General features: G+C 39.9%; 1 protein-coding gene and 1 non-coding gene across 2 annotated transcripts in view; both read left to right on the forward strand.

Annotated features, from left to right (window-relative positions):
* The window catches only part of LOC139696938 (atrophin-1-like), an 826,129-nt gene that overhangs the window by 289,198 nt on the left and 524,208 nt on the right, over window positions 1-12,723 (forward strand). The window lies entirely within an intron of this gene.
* TRNAT-GGU (transfer RNA threonine (anticodon GGU)) lies at window positions 52-127 on the forward strand. Its single transcript has one exon. It is a non-coding gene; the product is annotated as a tRNA-Thr (tRNA).

Raw genomic sequence — 12,723 nt, forward strand, 5'->3', positions numbered from 1 at the left:
CGGGGCGCTTGGCGACATATAAGACCCACGGATCTCAGGGTAAATTACATATCCTCGATAGCTCAAGTGGTTAAGAGCATCCGCCCGGTAAGTGGAAAGATCCGGTGTTCGAGTCCCGGTTGAGGAAATATTTTTACTCTTGTGATCCGTTCGATTCCGCCTTCCCCACCTCTATTGTGTTCGTCCTTTATGCGTGTTCCTATCCCTTTTCCTTATATATGTTTCTGTATATATGAGTATTTATTCGCCGTTTGGCGGGATTTCGTGTTTGAATGTGTATATATATATATATATATTTGCACACACGGTATACCGAAGCATCACAGATCTAAGTAGAAGAGAGTTAATCGGGTATGTCAACGAGGCTCAAAAAGAGAAGAGTAAGAGGCAATCTAAAGAGCCAAGCGTGCGTATCGTATTTTTCTTTTCTGACATCTTTGGTGACATATATGCCAATGGTGTCTTTATATGCCAAACCCAAGTCCTTTTGCTGGCTTTAGAAGAGGCCACGACCCAAGTTTTCACCTCACCCATGCCCAAATCGTGATTCGAAACTGCAACCTTTTGGATCAGCAAATGGGCGAGTTTCCCACCGGTAACCCCGCCGGCATGCTCGAGTAGAAATCTACTTGCATGCAAAAAATATAACAATTCGCACGGATCTCCGATTCAAGTTCGTTGTTCGATATGAGAAATTTTTTTGACGGAATTCAAATCCGGAGCACGACCGCAGAAGCGGGACAAGCGACCCCAAGAGAGTATTCCAGCGGGACGCGTATTGCGTACTTACACTCGTGCCCCTCTCTCCTCTCCCGAAACTTCTAATTTCGCACGCTTGGAATCCATGGCGACGCCAGTTCGCATGTTCCCTTAGCCTTTCGGGGCGTCCTCTCCTTCCCCAGCACCCACCCCTTTCTTTGCCTGGCGACCTCCTCCCCTTCCCCTCGCCAACCCGTTCAGCTTCACTCCCAACCGCCGTGGCTCCCGGCACATCCCCTCTCTCCCTCCCAACCATTCTCCACGTCCGTGGTGACGATGGACGGCGCGCGATTGCGTCACGGGGAAGCGGGTGAAGTAACGTCTTAGGTCACCCGAATCTAAATCATCTCAGACGTCTCGCGGTGATTTTTTTAATCTCCTTTTTTCCCGAGTGAAAGCCAGATAGAGCCACACGGAATGAAGGGGGAAGGGTTTCGCAGTTTTACATAATATTTTTGTAGCTTGCAAGAACGGCGGTAAAGGGATGATAGAGGTCTCTAGTTAGTTGATTATTGGGGTAGGCGCGTTGAAGCGCGTTAATGCCGTGGAAAATTGCTGGGTTATAAGCGAAAGTGTTCCACAGGGTGGGGAAATAATATAAAGATGAGGGCGTTGTAATATCCACATCATTGAGCATGTGTTTGTTGCCCAGCAGGTGGTCATGTAGGCGTGGAGTTTCTGGAAGTCAATAATTATAGGTAGGGAGTTTATTTATTCCTTCGGTTCATCTTCATCCAATGAATCGAATTTGTTCATCTACAATAAGAATAGTGTTTTATCCACTATGATGGGCGTAGTAGGCGTAGTTACTTTCTTCTATTTTAGAAGAAAATGATTAAATTTTCTTCTAAGATCAGATGGATGGAGGTGCTTTTTTGTTTGGCAGGTGGCAGTAATTATCACGTCTGGTACGTAATTTCATTATTCTTGGGATTGTGAATATATTCGAATAAAATTTGCACCGTAGTAATTGTAACCTATTCTTGAATTCAATAGCTGAGGGCTAAAAGAAATGCGACAGAAGATAACCTGGTTAACATCTCATCCAAATCGAAGCTGAATCTGTCGACCAGTACTAATGCTAAGACCGTTACAGTAGTGTTTCCCACGAAAATCGGAATTGGGATAACTCCAACGTTGAAAACTCGTGCCAGATTCGTGTGTTAAACCTTAGTTCTTTGGATTTGCTATCGTAATTGGAATTGAATTAGAATTGACGGTTAAATTAACGTAAGAAATTATTCGTCAACCATTTTACATCCAATTCCAAATCTAGTCCTCTACAATAATTATGCAATAAGCTGAATAAGACGCGTTATGTTGCAAGAAATATGTTAGTTAGAAGTAGTGTTGATAAAAATTTTGTAGTTCTCCTTCAATCTCGGCTTTATTAATATACTATAAGGATCTGAATGGAAGGATTACCTTCACGGCAATAGTTCGATATCATCTTCATATGCACTTGTGTATGAAAAAGCCTTGTAAAGATGTAATCGTAAAGAATTTCATCCACGGTAATTGATTCACAAAACTACCAAAATTCAAAAGTTTAAAAATTTTTTCTTGATTTCAGCCAACGCAGAGTGCTTGTTAGAAGCTAACGTTAGTGCAATATTTTTTCTAGAAAATAGACTTCATCCTTTGCACAGAGGTCATATTAATTCTATTGTATTGTGTTTTTGTCCTTTATCCATCTCTGGTTTAATGAAAACTTGTGGTAGATACATGTTAGATCAAGTTATATACATGGCTTGATCGTACTGGAATGGATGGTAAGATGTGCCAATGTACTTACACTGCACGGTAGTTTATCGCGATGACTACTGTGCCAACAGTAAGGAGAAATAAGAACAAAGGCGAGTAGTTGCAAATATTACTCTAGATTAGGCTAACAATTCATTTGTAATCCATTTAAACATATGATGTGTTTGGATGGATCGCGATGAATTGTAACTATTGATAGTTCCATTTCCCACGTAATCTGGCGGTATTTCAAATGTATTATCATAGGATTGGTTAGCGTAGTAATCAATTGCTCCCGCAAAGTACAGAGATTACTATTTGACTGACCTTATTTATCTAAAAAAATATCTTCAGCTGCCCCGTGGGCATCCATTCTGTGGCACATGCCGACTGCCAAATCGTAGTAATTTTGTCTCGTTATTTATTAATTAACTCCTATGTCAAGCATACACTAATCGCCCCTGAGGCGTTCCTCTTTGGCTCACCTGAGGATTGCGGCATTGTAATACCATTTCGGTACGGCTACTGATGGGTGGTGCATGGATAATTTTATTATTTCCTATCCTATAATTGGTGGCGGGATGTTTCCTTAAAACTTTCATTACATTACATTTTTACGCTTTTATTTTAGTTCTCACCCAGTGTCTCCTCCTCGTCCATTTTTCTAAGTGCTTCATCATTTCACACTCTTCCCGTCCAACGTTTTGTTGCCATTCATCAACAAAATCTTCCGAAGGTTTACCGTCGTCTCTATTCCATTTTCTTCGGCTCCCATGCGTCATATATATTTCTCATTTCATGGCGCGGATCACGTCACTCATTTTGAATCGTTAATCATTGTTAATACTGTTTTGCTCGTTTTAGTCATTACGAGGTGCAGGAGGGCTTCCCGACTCCCCCTCTCGCACCAGTCAATCCAAGTATAGCTTTCACCTGTTTCCTTTCTCCTCCGTATGCTCCCGAGCGGCAGCCTCTCACTTTGTTACCTTCTTCCGCGCTCGCCATCCCTCCCCTCTCCCACCTCACACCCGTATTGGCCCTCAAGTCTCCCCTGCAGCCCCAACCTACACACTTCTCACTTCCAGACCCTTCGGCTCGCCTTCCACCCTCCTAACATTTTCTTCCGCTTTTTTATTTTTTTTTAACTTCTTGAAGGGTTAAAACGCGTTCTTTTTTAATGCGTTCCTCTGGAATTCCCACCCACTGTTTTTCGCGGCGAGCCGTGGGCCCCTAAGTGAGCATTTTGGGTACCCGGCCGGGGGGGGGGGGCGGAGGATGGGTTGAGGAAATGGAGGGGGGCGGGGGAGGAGGAATGGAGGGGGGAAGGGGGGGAGAGAGAGAGCGGAATTTTTTCGCGGTGGAAGAGAGACAGACGGGTCATCCCCCCCTCTCTCTTCCGTCTTCCTTCTCCCTCCAAATTCTCACATCCCCTCTTCCTTCCCTTCCTCCCTCCACGTCTTTCTTCTCGGTTCTCTCTCTCTCTCTTCCCCGTTTCTTTTTTCCCTCCAAATCTCCAACGGCCTTCTCATATCTCCGTCTGCGAGAGTTGGGTTAAATCACCACGAAGAATGCGTCTATCCTTTTAGAACTTTTCGTTCTCCGAATGTGCTCTCTTTGCTAATTAATGTGTCGCGAATAAAAAAAGAAGATTCTTGGCATTTTTTCCGATTATTTTTATCAGCTTTTTATCGAATGAACTACCGTGTGAAATGTCAGATGCCTTATTCAACGAAGTAACCTTCTCTCCAGGTGGATTTATGCTTTAAGTAAATCGCAAAAGTGGGGAATTTCCTTCTTAAATCGAAAAAGTGTGATTACATATTCAGCAAAGAGTGTGTATGAATTAGCATAGCATGTGCTTTTGTATGGGGTAAATTAACTGCAATTGTAGGAATTTTTAAAGAAATATTTTTCGAATTTCCGTCAAATACCAGGAACAGGATAACCTACGTCCACTATTCTACAAGTCCTCAACCATAAAGTATGGCTTAATCTCCAATAAAACATATTTCAATATGAAAAGATGGGAATGTAACAATGAAATTAAAGTTTCTCCATCATAGGTTTCAAAGATATTGTAACTAACAATTTAACATAATTATCCCTCAACATATTTTCCGCTCCGAAATTGTCTTTGGCATAAATTTAGAAAAGAATGGGATTTTTTACCGGGGAGAGCCAAATGAAAACCTTGAATCCTGTATATTTTTTACCTCGCTATGTCTTGATTACAAAAGGTTCTCAGTTACATTATTTTCATATGTGCTCTCCATGGTGTGCAATAGAATTATTATAGTACTTAAAAAGTTGGCAATACGATCGTGCCTCCAGAAAAGCCATGGCTTTAACTGCTACAAAGGCCGCCGGTGCCAACACTTGGTGTGCCTGACCTCGTCAAGGGTAGTCTCTTAGCGAAGTAATGCGCTTTAGGAACTGCCTAGTTCACACGAACTTTGTGGAATGACGGAGTTGAATTACCAATTTTCATTCATTGATGAATTTTGCCCCTCTTAATTGCTCAACAAACCAATAAGAGAATGCTGCCCCTCTGTGGTGCATGTTGCAAATGCAGCTGAAATGTTTAAACAATTGTTTCACCATATTGTTGCTTTCTTGCATCATGCTGCTAACTGTGGGGCTCTCTCAAAACACGGCTATCACTATTGCTGACTAACAGGACATTGCGACGTTATTTTGTCATTTTAGCCCACTTTCCAAGGATGTTACTTGATTCACCCTCGTATCAAAGAAATTGCCTCTAGAAATTTGAAACAATTATCAATGCCTTGACCGTGTGACTATCGTTGTCTGGGGTGTAAAATTGTAATTGATTAATAACGTATGTATTTACCGCGAATATAAGATCGTACTCGCACAACATTTTGCGTATTGCCATCTCCTTCAGGCAATGCATTAAAAGTTGTAACGTGCCCTTCATCAAAGTGGCAGCGGCGTGTATGTGTAGTGTATCTTACTTGCATATCGCGGTAACTTTAATATGCTCTACGAGGTATGCCGATATCCGTCCCCGTCACTGAATACGTAAGGCGTTAGGCTTCTGTTAGCCGCCATGGGAGCCGTCGTATGATGTGGAGGTAGGGTGTGGTGGGGAGTAGGAATGGAAAAGGGGAGGGAGAGAGAGAAGGGGGAGGCAGGAGAGTGAGGAGGGAGAAACTCTCCTCTCTCTCTCTCTTTCTCTTCCTTTTGGTTTGTTGGATATGTCTTGTGCCCACGTGGACTTCCAACTTGGTGGGTATTTTTGGAAACCCCCATCTAGCGTCGGGAGGGGGCGGGAGGGAGGGGCTACGAGAGGAGGAGGGGGATAGAAGGAGAGAGAAAGTAGGGAGAGTGGGGAGAGATTGAGTGAGGGAGAGGGGGGAGGGGAGCGAGTGATGATGAGTGGGGGAGGAGGGGGTGAGGATGAAAAATAAGGAACGGCAGAAATATGGGAGAGGACGCGTGAGGGGTGGATGGAGAGCTAGAGGGAGATGGGGGGGGGGGTCAGAGGGAAAGTGAGAGGGAGACTGGAGAAGAGCACGTCTTACTGAAAGGCGCGCGTGTATCATGAGTCAAGAGGGGGAGGGTTAAAGGAGGTAATTACCCCCCTAGAATTCCTGGACGTCGAAAAAATTACCCTTTTAACCTCTTCCCTCTTGTCTTTGTAAATTGTGGATGGATTCAATATAATAAATGATAAGAATGCTTAATTAATTCCTCATTATAACGAATACTAATCGTTCACAATTTGTAGCATTCAGTAGAACAAATAGAAGTAGAAAAATAGTCTGAGATGAAATACGACAGCTAAACCATACCTAATACCGCTTGCTCAGATACCACAGTATTTCCTTCTGAAAACGCGTGACATAGTTTATAAGTATCACTTGATTTCGATCAAGCGCACTCTCATTTATTGATTTATAAATTAAATTTGGCTGTAAAATTCAAGAATTAAGTAGTAAAAATCAAAGCCTTCGTTTTGCACTTATGAATTTCTAATCTTCTGTTTCCATCATATGGCCCCATGCGTCACGCAGGGGTACATTTACAAGTTTTTCCTCTAAAACTGAGTGTATGCGTATACGTCCATACTAATGCCCATTAGTTGCTTTACGGTTTCCCTTCGTGTCCCCTGTAATTCCCTCTATCAGTCGTATCGATTTTCATCTTTTAAACTTATTTTGACGAGGCATGTTTTAATGGCTCGATTTTGATGAATTAACGACAATAAAGTAATGTATATATTAATTCATTAGTTATATAAATACACCATTTTATAAAAGTAAGGATTTAATTGGCGTACATCATGCGTTTTTTGATTTTAGTTATTGTTAAGCTTCGAGAAAAATGTAAGCTCTGCACTCATCCATCTAGAAAGCCGCCATAAAAATGGCCGTTTTTGATGGATTACACTTATTTTTGGTCATCATTCATCTTTCATGGAATTATTTAAAAACCTACTGGGCTTAAGCACGGTTAGAAGAAGAAAAGGATTAAACGGGAAAGGGAAATGGAAGGGATGGAAGAAGGTTGATGGATCAGGCATAAGTGGACATTATCAAGGAAGGTTTGTTCGACACGTACTGAGAGTGGAGGGTAGGGGGATGGGAAAATACGCGAAGGGTGGAGTCAGTTGGGGAGAGGGAGTTTCACTGTTTGTTGTGGAAACGGGATCTGAGGAGAGGAAATTTATTTATAAAAATATTGTCATTTAAACGAACATTCATACTTAATTTTATAATTTCAAGTTGCTCTAAAATATCAAGTCTTTTGCCCTTATTTTTGTGGTAAAGTATCTCAGGATTAAATTCACATGAGTGGGATGATTTCAGTAGATGCTTAGCTAGGAGTGATGTTTCATCAAAAGTCCTCCAGTATCTTTCATGTTCTTTTGTTCTAGTCTTGAAACTTCTACCGGTCTGGCCTTTGTAGCATATGTCACAGGAATCGCACTTCATGAAGTGTGATTCCTGTGACACCTGATCTGTCTCTATCCCTTCCATGTTCCCTTCCCACTTAAACCTTATGTATTCTTCTCTCCTTACTACCGCCAGGATACCAGCTACCTACCACCGTCCTCTCAATAATGGCCGCAAGTGTTTATCTCCCCCCCTCTTATTACCTCTCCATTTCTTTAGTTTCTCTGAGTCTTTGAGTTCTCCATGTTTCCCCTCTTTGTCCACGCCTACCTTACTCCTCATCCTTTTCTCCCCGCCCCCCCTTCCTCAAACAGGTATAAATATGATTTATCACAATTTGAATCTTGTATCTGAGGATGGTTTGATGAACTGGAACGCGTGGTACGTTACAAATAAATCTGTGGAAATGGTCAATTTTGTTTTTCTCATGTAGTACTAATTAATGAGATTACATAATCGGGCTGAGATACATTTTCGCCTGTAACATTTTATAACGAAGAATTATTCTGTCTTTTTGATTAACTATCTCTCTGATGTGTGGCGTGTATAATTTATAATCTACACATTACGAGATTGAATAGGGCCAAACGTGAGCTAGGAATGACCAAAAGACGAATGTACAGGAACTGTATAGAAACCTTTGCTTATGTATTTGTTTCAAACAGTTTATACGAGTGGAATTCCATCAATTCACGTAATTCTTACCTAAGAATTTATATCGTTATTCTTCAAGGTACGTTATAAATTGCATTTAGATGACCTTTCATTTAATTACGTCAGAATTCATCCAGTTGCAATCAATCGCGCTCTTTTTTTGTTGTGCCAAAGGAAGAGAACGAAAACATCTGTAATTCAATGGAAATGCTTGGGTGCGTGATATAATTTTTCTCAATATAAAAATCCATCTTTTTCCATCTTCATCCGTATAGCGTGAATGTTATTGATCATGCAAAGGCTGCTTATTTGAAAGTAGATGGCTTTCATTAAAGCACGAGGAAAGTAAATCGACGATCCTTCGGTAACCTTCCCCATTCATCATGAAAGATAGTGATAGAAATGAGTCGTTCCGCCAGTTGAATCTATTACTGGCATTCAATAGGGCATTTGTTACTCCTTTTCCTTCAGGATATGAATAAGCGGTAGAAGATTAAGTTTTCTGGTTTCCATTTAGACATGGTTGTGATCATTGCATCTGATTCAGCGAAGAACATTCCCGGTATTCTGCTGTGCCGTATGCAGAGGTATGCGACGAAGTGATTAAAAATTAGCAGAAAAAATACTGTGTCTCAATAATTGGGATATATTCCTGATATGGGGATAGTGTTTTGTGAAAATTTGAATCCTACACTCAACAAGCGTGAGTGCTGCTAATATTTTCTATTTAAGGATATTGTCGACTGGATTAGGTTGGATATATTTGACCTCGCTTGTATATGATCATTTTTTGCCAATGAAAGCAACTTAAAGTCAGCAGTTTGCAACATTTATACTGAAGCAATTACTATTACGTCAAGCGATAGTGAATAGTTTTTTTGATAAGTGTAAATGAAAGTGTATTTTATCGTATGTTTGCGGGGAAGAGGAATTGAAAGCAAGAACGAATCTCAATTTTCTCGGACATATACTATATACGAAAGTGAAATTTTTATTTTCACATTTCTTTAGAAAATGTTTTAGGCACCGCATGCAAACCACATGAATTGAGAAAGTAGGGCATCCAATAAAAATATGCATTCGTATTGTATGTGATATGTGCATCATTTCTTGGGGTGTCAACCTCCCCTAACTTCCTACGTGAGAATTAAACCGATGTGAAGGCCACCTTTACTGCCTGCTATCATGTGCCATTCATTCTTAAGCCCGCTGATGACAATTGAGGGCTGTGACAAAATGCTAACCTTATTTTCCACCTGTTCGGTTATATTATGACATGTAGGTTGCATAGGATGCAGGATACACGACTCGTGTTTTGCCCCAGTCAATGTTCAGTGATGCTTCATGTGGTCAGCGATTCCAATTTTTAAAATATTTTCATCCGTATTCTTATTTGAAATTTGGCAGTGTGTACCAGTAATTCAAGAGAAAATAAAAAACACGTGGTCCTGACTCTTGAACTCATTTTGGGCACCCTGCCAATCATATACCTTTCATATAGTCCTCGAATCACGTCTTTGTTGATTCTTTAATATGGAATGTATGTGATAAAAATAATGAAATTGAAAATAATGTGTGTGGATTATTTCTATCAATCCTGCTACGGCTGGCCTAAAATTTTCTTTTGGGCTTGGCATGTCAATTATTATTATAAAACAAGCTTTGACGCAAAATTGTAATTATTTAAAGTATTTACTGCGGTTCGGTGTGGATCCAGAATTCAGTTATTTCCTTCCCAGCTTATTGTAGCATTCGATCTCAAAATTATTGTACTAGAAATATATGAGGATCAGTATATTTAGCTCTTGGGCAAAACTTGTGGAAATCATTCATGATAGGAATAAATGAAAACCCTTTGCAGTTTCTACATTATTTTTTATTGGCCATGGACATGGTTTGGTAGGAAAGCTACATCTTCATGATAAATATTAACTTGACGTTGCTGCTTTGTTACAAAATCTTGGTCGTGAACATTAAAAAATCCAATGTGGTAAGTACAAAGTTAGTTCATATACTACTATCAATATATTTGGTATTTCATTTTTTCGTGACGCAGGTGAGGGTAGTAACTCCTCGATTCCATGCCCATTCTTTCCACAGTGCTTTCACCCAGGACTCTACGTATATATGCTACGACCGATTCTTTTTTACGGTCAAGGTATTGTGCCATCACTTTTTGCCATAACTTTTCCCATCTCTAAGCGGCAATCTTCATGGTACACTGCGTCTGTTAATCCGAATTAATTCGCAGTCATACCTCTTGGCGTTGGATTCCCCTGTAGTTACCCTCCCCCCTCTCTCCAAGCATGAGCCTCGCACTAATCTCGGCTTACCACACACCAATGTCTCCCACTCCTCATCCTATCAACTCTGGTTATTAACATTGACGCAGGCAATTTGGCAGACTGTATTTATTCTATTATTAACCACCGCGGGTCCTCATCTCGGACGGGAATCCTTTAGGTGAAAAAGAGGGGGCGAGGGTTTCACAAGGAAGGAGTGTATGTCTGCGGCTGTCAAAGAGTTGATCGAGTTCCGGTGTTTCTCATATCTGTTGCGAAATAATCCTCGTTGCCATCTTGCACCAGAGCTCTTTTCGAAAGGACAAATGCCGCAAGATGAGACGTTTTAAGGAACGGAACTACCAGATCTCTAGTTGTTTAGTTGTTTAATACAGCAATTATATATTCGACAATTCGACGTATTCATCGGGTACGTTTTGGGGCATATTGAGTTACTGAGGTCGTGGAAATGATATTCACGTATGGAAAGGGCTATGGGAGGTCATTAATGAATCAGAACCATTAGTCATTTTTGCATTCAGTATCCATAGGTCACACCCACGTCGTAGAAATCCATGGCAAAAGTTGTGGCAGAGAGTTTTAGGAATACATTCATGAAAATACTGAGGAAGTCTATAAACGGATAATTTGGTAGTAAAAATGAAATTTCCATCATTGTAAGATTTATTTTAGCAGATTTAACTTGATCGAATTGCTGAATTTTTCAAACCAACTCACGTGGGTGTTAGAGACGCTGCTAGAGTCGTAAAACACAAGTAATAAGTTTATTAATTGATTTCGTCTTTGACTTACAAAATTCTATGATAGGGATTGGGCTAATAGCTATATATATTAATGTTATAAAATGAAAATGAAATACTTAATATATTCTAAGGGCAAACACATTTTATTTATTTATTTTTTGGTTTTTATCGCCTAATTAATGATTTCCATCGATATTAATTGTCAATGCATTACAAAGTTAACAGCCTTTATTTGTAATTCTTCATTTATTTATGCTTGCGCCTTTATTAGTATTTTGATAATGCCGATTAAGACAATTATCGATCAACAAGGCTTCGACTTGAACTAATAAGAATTTTTCATTTTGAATGATTTAATATTGTTAATTCCGAAATGGATAGATAAATTCTTTTTCGATTAACATTATAATATAGGCGCATTGAGTGGAACATAAACTATGCTTGGGCCTATGGCATGCTACGGTTGAAAATTCAATGTTCCCCGGTTTGTTTGGAAACCTCTCTACTCATGTTACCTCGAGGTGAACAAGGTTATTTAAGTGAGATAATCTATAGTAAATGCCCTCAAATCCCTCCCAGGACGTTTATGTTGTCTGACTGAGTTGTTCCTTATGTGATTAAGTGTGTCACTTTAAAGTCCCTCTTGACTGTATCTATTAGAGAAATAAAAACCGCTGAGTGCATATGTACTCGTTTGCCGTTTCTTCATGCCTATGACATCATGTGTGATCTCAGCAATTATGAGCAATCAGTAATTTTGAGGAAAATTTTGATTTAATCTTAAAGGTCAAAAGAAAAGGATTATTTTAGTCAATATTCAGTTTAAATAGTTATCTTTAGTATTATTCATCTGCAGTGATTTTTACTTTTCCGATAGCAAATTGAATATGAGAAGGATCTTTTAAAAGTTAAAAGTAATTTTTTCCTAGGCTATCACTGTGGATTTAAAATACGTATGTAGGGGTGGTTTAAAAATATTTCCCTCGGTGTCAGTAGTCAGTTGGTACTACTTGTATTTCTCCAATGTGTTCCTTCTTGATATTGTTAATCTACATACCTTAGTTCATTCCCAATCTGTTTTTATTTAACAGTTAAACCCTTCCCGCTTGTTATTACAGTTTAATGTATCAGAATGTTTTTGTAAATCTGCTTAATTGACGTGTTTTAACTTTCGCCGTTGAGCACAAAATGCTCAATATTCAAAATGAGGTTCAAGTAATGTGAAACAAAACCTCTTCTTGACATGTTACTGGGAAATTTCCCCATCATTCGTTTGAAGACACAATTCTTACTTCCAAAATGTTACCCGTTCTCCTTTGAACGCAAGCCTCATTCTTCCGGGTTTCTTTTCTCCCATCGATATCTCCTTCACCTAACCGATACTTTCTTCCTTCAAAGAAGTGTGGTTCGCCACGTTTCAACCCAATTTATGTGCCCACAGATTTGAATTTTTCCCGCGAAATTATTCACTCCCTTTCGCCTACGGTATTTTGATTTCAGGGCTTTCGTGTCTTTGTCACCTTCGCTCTCTAGCTCTCCCCAGTTTTCTTTCGTCTTCCAAACTCCCATTTCTTTTTTTCTCCTTTCTTCCCTGGTGTTTTC

The sequence above is a fragment of the Hetaerina americana genome, unplaced genomic scaffold, assembly GCF_022747635.1.
Source record: "Hetaerina americana unplaced genomic scaffold, ioHetAmer1.1.p SCAF_7, whole genome shotgun sequence".
Lineage (NCBI taxonomy): Eukaryota > Metazoa > Arthropoda > Insecta > Odonata > Calopterygidae > Hetaerina > Hetaerina americana.